This window comes from Jaculus jaculus, chromosome 2 (assembly GCF_020740685.1).
Source record: "Jaculus jaculus isolate mJacJac1 chromosome 2, mJacJac1.mat.Y.cur, whole genome shotgun sequence".
Classification (NCBI taxonomy): domain Eukaryota; kingdom Metazoa; phylum Chordata; class Mammalia; order Rodentia; family Dipodidae; genus Jaculus; species Jaculus jaculus.
Window position 1 is genome coordinate 214,386,086 of NC_059103.1, and position 6,000 is coordinate 214,392,085.

Here is a 6,000-nt window from a genome sequence, read left to right on the forward strand (position 1 = left end):
GTTTTGATCAGCTCTAACAGCTTGCTAGTAGAGTCTTTAGGGTCCTTTATGTATAGAATCATGTCATCTGCAAATAATGATAACTTGATTTCTTCCTTTCCAATTTGTATCCCTTTTATGTGTGTCTCTTGCCTTATTGCTATGGCTAAGACTTCCAAAACTATATTAAATAGAAGTGGAGACAGTGGACACCCTTGTCTTGTTCCTGATTTTAGTGGAAAAGCTTCCAGTTTTTCCCCATTTAGTAATATGTTGGCTGTAGGCTTGTCATAAATAGCCTTTATTATATTGAGATATGTTCCTTATATTCCCAGTCTCTGTAGGACTTTTATCATGAAGGGATGTTGGATTTTGTCAAATGCTTTCTCTGCATCTAATGAGATGATCATGTGATTTTTGTCCTTCAATCCATTTATGTAATGTATTACATTTATAGATTTGCGTATGTTGAACCATCCCTGCATCTCTGGGATAAAGCCTACTTGGTCAGGGTGAATGATCTTTTTGATATACTCTTGTATTCTGTTTGCCAATATTTTGTTGAGAATTTTTGCATCTATGTTCATGAGGGAGATTGGTCTGTAATTTTCTTTTTTTTGTTCTATCTTTGCCTGGTTTTGGTATCAGGGTGATGCTGGCCTCATAGAAGGAGTTTGGTAGAATTCCTGCTTTTTCTATTTCCTGGAAAAGCTTAAGAAGCAATGGTGTTAGCTCTTCCTTAAAAGTCTGGTAAAATTCAGCAGTGAATCCATCCGGGCCTGGGCTTTTTTTAGTTGGGAGATTATTGATAACTGCTCGGATCTCCATGTTTGTTATAGGTCTATTTAAGTGATTAATCTCATTTTGATTTAATTTAGGTAGGTCATATAGATCAAGGAAATCATCCATTTCTTTCAGATTTTCATACTTTGTGGAGTATATGCTTTTATAGTATGTCCCTATAATTTTTTGAATTTCTCTGGAATCTGTTGTGATGTTGCCTTGTTCATCTCTGATTTTATTAATTTGTGTCTCCTCTCTCTTTCTTTTGGTCAGATTTGCTAAGGGTTTATCAATCTTGTTTATCCTTTCAAAGAACCAACTCTTTGTTTCATTAATTCTTTGGATTGTTCTTTTTGTTTCTATTTCATTAATTTCTGCCCTAATCTTTATTATTTTTTCCCGTCTACTACTTTTTGGTTTGCCTTGTTCTTCTTTTTCCAAGGCTTTAAGGCGAAGCATTAGGTCGTTTACTTGCGACCTTTCTAATTTCTTAATATAGAACTTAAGGCTATAAATTTACCTCTTAGAACTGCCTTCATTGTGTCCCAGAGATTTTGGTATGTTGTGTTCTCATTATCATTTGACTCTATAAATTTTTTGATTTCCTTTTTGATTTCTTCATTGACCCACTCATCATTTAGTAGTGTATTGTTTAGTTTCCATGATTTTGTGTATGCTCTATAGCCTTTCTTGCTACTGATTTGTAGTTTAATTCCATTGTGGTCAGATAGAATGCAAGGAATTATTTCAATTTTCTTGAATTTGTTAAGATTTCCTTTGTGTCCTAATATATGGTCTATTTTAGAGAATGTTCCATGTGCTGCTGAAAAGAATGTATATTCTGCAGCCTTTGGATGAAATGTCCTGTATATATCTGTTAGGTCCATTCCTTCTATGACCTCATTTAGTCCAGATGCCTCTCTGTTTATTCTTTCCCTGGATGACCTGTCAATTGATGAGAGTGGGGTGTTAAAGTCACCCACCACCACTGTGTTTGGTGTTATCTGTGACCTTAGTTCTAATAGTGTTTGTTTGACGAATTTGGGAGCCCCCATGTTAGGTGCATATATGTTTAGGATTGTAATGTCCTCCTGTTGGAGTGTGCCCTTAATCAATATAAAGTGACCTTCCTTATCTTTCTTGACTAACGTCGGACTAAAGTCTACCCTGTCTGATATTAGGATAGCAACCCCTGCTTGTTTTCTAGGCCCATTTGCTTGAAACACCGTCTTCCAACCTTTCACCCTAAGATAATGTCTATCCTTTGTAGAAAGGTGAGTTTCTTGGAGACAACAAATTGTAGGATCCTGCTTTTTAACCCAGTCTGCAAATCTATGTCTTTTCGTTGGGGCATTGAGACCGTTGATATTAAGAGATATTATTGAAAGGTGTGTATTTATGTTTGCCATTTGTGTGTGTGTGTGTGTGTGTTACTTGTTCTACCTGTGCTCTCTTCTGTTAACTGGTATTTGAGTATAGCTTGTTTTTTCTAGGTTCCTTATATGTGTGCTTTTCCTTTTGTTCAGCATGGAGGATTCTATCAAGTATTTTCTGTAGAGCTGGTTTTGTCTTCAAATACTCCTTTAACCTGCTTTTGTCATGGAATGTCTTTATTTCTCCATCTATTTGAATGGATAACTTTGCAGGATAAAGTAACCTTGGTTGACAGTTGTTATCTTTCAGAACTTGGAATATATCACTCCAAGCCCTTCTGGCTTTAAAAGTTTGTGTTGAATAATCTGCTGTAATCCTGATGGGCTTGCTTTTGTAGGTAACTTGATTTTTCTCTCTAACTGCTTTCAATATTTTTTCTTTGGTTTGTGTGTTTGGAAGTTTGAGTATAATGTGGCAAGGAGAGGTTCTTTCTGGGTTTTGTCTGGCTGGGGTTCTAAAGGCTTCCTGTATCTGTATTGGCACCTCTTTCCCAATTTGGGGGAAATTTTCCTCTATGATTTTGTTGAAGATGCCTACTATGCCTCTGGAGTGGAGTTCTTCTCCTTCTACTATGCCCTGAATTCTTATATTGGATCTTTTCATAGTGTCCCGAATATCTTGAAATTCCCACTCATACTTTTCTATAAGTTTGTCTTTCTCTTTGTTGGACTGCATTAGGTCTGCCACCTGATCTTCTAGCTTAGATATTCTGTCCTCTCCCTCATCCATCCTACTGGTGAGATTTTCTACAGAGTTTTTTATTTCATTAACTGTGTTCTTCATTGCTAGTAATTCTGACTGGTTTTTCTTTATTATTTCTATTTCCCTATTTATGTCTTGTATTGCCTTCTTTATTTCATTAAATTGGTGTCCTGCCTCTTTGATTCCTTTGATTTCCTCTTTGATTTCCTCTTTGATTTCTTCTTTGATTGTTTTCATGTGTTCTTTGACCTCTTTGAACATATTTATAATTATTCTTTTGAACTCTTTCTCAGGCATTTCCTCTAACTCTTTCTCACTGGAGGACATTTCTGATGCATTAATACTTTTAGGTGGATTTATATCGTCTTGTTTTTTAGTGTTTCTTGTGTTATAATGTATATATTTTTGCATCTTGGATTAAGTTAATGCTTGGATTTTCTAGCTAGCTGTGTATTCTTAGCTGTATCAATTGATTTGATGTAATATATTTTCAGGGTAGGACCTTAAGGTATTAGGTGTGGCTCTTAAGACTCTCAGAGTATCTACAAAGATGTTCTTAGGGGTTGAGTTTCCCTGCTATAGGAGTATTCAAGCAGGCTGAGTGGAATAAAATACTGGTAGATTCTAAAATTTAACTAAACACTGTACACATTCAATCAAAAACAGCCCCGAGTATGTATGCAAGAGTAGTTATTATAATGACCAGATCCTCTATCAACAAAGAGGTTTAGATTTCTGGTCTGTTGAGGTATCCAAGTCAGCTTGTGACCAAGTGAGACCCTTCCCTGGTGCAATCCCAGTTACCTTGGGTGATTGTGGTCTCAGTCAAGTTGCTGCCTGGGTCGTCGGGCTGCTGTTCTGATTTCTGGAGCTGGGCACTTGCTTTTCCTATGGGGCAAACTGAGCCGCTGCTGCTGCCTCTGCTGCTGTTGTAGCTGCCACCACCACTGCTGAAGCTGCCGCTGCCGTGTCCACCGCCGCTGCTCACCCCGAAGCCGCTGCTGCGGGATCTGCCACCGCTGCCGCTCCTGGGTCCGCTGCTGCTGGGGCCGCTGGTACCGGTGCTGGAGCCGCTGAAGTTGCTGCCGAACTCTGCTCCTGCTTGGGTCCCGCTGTCAGCCCAAGTTGGCATGGCCGGTCCCGGGCCGCTGCTGTGTTCGCTGGAGCTGGGTTCAGGCGGTGGGGGAGGGGAGGGAGCCGCAGCTGCTCTGGTTGTATCGCTGTTCCACGTGTGCTTCTACCTCGCGGTCTGCTCCTCTCTCCGTTGCTAGCTGCCGCTCTCCCCTCACGTTTCCCGAGTTGCGGAGAGCGCAGTGTGAGGGGAAAATCCCGCACCTGGCTTGTCCTGCGGCTCGAGCCGAGAGTCCGGCGGCTTTCTGCCGCGCCGCGGCTGCGGCGGTTGGCCGAGCTGCCCCGGAGCCGCTGTTCCCGCCTGTGCAGGCTCTGGATGCTCTATAACTCTTCTACTTCTCCGCTGCCGCCTCAATTTCCTATACACCTCACTTTTTAGTAAAAGTGTGTATTTTGCTGAGTTTTTTGGTCTTTTTCCCCCCTAAGCTGCTTTAGCGTGGTACCTACGCCGCCATCTTAACCGGAAGTCCTAGTCACTGCTTTTTAAAATAGAAATTGGGAGTACGTGGAGAGATGGCTTAGAGGTTGAGGAGCTTGCCTGTGAATCCTAAGGTCCTAGGTTTGATCCCCCAGTACCCACATAAACCTAGATGCAAGAGTGGTGCATATGTCTGGAATTCCTTTGCAGTGGCTGGAGGCCCTGGTGCACCCTTTCTCTCTCTCAAACGTATTTTAAAGAATAAAATACAGGGCTGGAGAGATGGCTTAGCGGTTAAGCGCTTGCCCATGAAGCCTAAGGACCCCGGTTCAAGGCTCGGTTCCCCAGGTCCCACGTTAGCCAGATGCACAAGGGGGCACATGTGTCTGGAGTTTGCAGAGGCTGGAAGCCCGGGCGCGCCCATTCTCTCTCTCTCCATCTGTCTTTCTCTCTGTGTCTGTCACTCTCAAATAAATAAATAATAAAAAATAAAATAAAATACAGGGCTGGAGAGATGGCTTAGTGGTTAAGCGCTTGCCTGTGAAGCCTAAGGACCCCGGTTCGAGGCTCGGTTCCCCAGGTCCCACGTTAGCCAGATGCACAAGGGGGCGCACGCGTCTGGAGTTTGTTTGCAGAGGCTGGAGGCCCTGGCGCGCCCATTCTCTCTCTCTCCCCCTTTCTCTCTGTCGGTCTCAAATAAATAAATAAATAAATAATACAAATTGGTGGGCTGTAGAGATTGCTCAGTGGTTAAAAGTGCTTGCTTATGAAGCCTGATGCACAAAGTAGTGCATGCATCCAGTGTTAGTTTGCAGTGACAGGAGACCTTGGTGAACCCATTCTTTCTCAAAAATGTTAAAAAAAAAAAATGGCTGGGCATGGTGGCACCTTTAATCCTGGCACCTGGGAGACAGAGATAGGAGAATTGCAGTGAGTTTGAGGCCAACCTGAGCCTACTGAGTGAATTTCAGGTCACACTGGGCTAAAGCAAGACCCTACCATGGGGGAGGGGGAGGGACCTGGGGGCTAGAGAGATGGCTCAGCAGTTAAAGGTGCTTGCTTGCCAAGCTAATGGCTGTTTCAATTCCCATGTATAACCAGATGTACAAACTGATGCTTGTGCCTGGTTTGATTGCAGGGGCAACAGGCCCTAGTGTGCCTGCTTTGTTAAATACTGAAGAAAAAAAAAAAAAAGCCAGGCATGGTGGTGCACGCTCTTAATCCCAGCACTTGGGAGGCAGAGATAGGATCACCATGAATTCAAGGCCACCCTTCCAGGTCAGCCTGAGGTAGAGTGAGACCCTATCTTGGGCGGGGGGGGGGGGGTGACACTGATCCATGACTTTTTTTTTTTTTTTGGTTTTTCGAGGTAGGGTCTCACTCTAGCTCAGGCTGACCTAGAATTTACTATGTAATCTCGGTGGCCTCGAACCCACGGTGATCCTACCTCTGCCTCCCAAATGCTGGGATTAAAGGCATGTGCCACCACACTCGGCGATCCGTGACCTCTTTAATCAATACTTTCATGCCTCTTCCAATCCATGAGTTGTCCC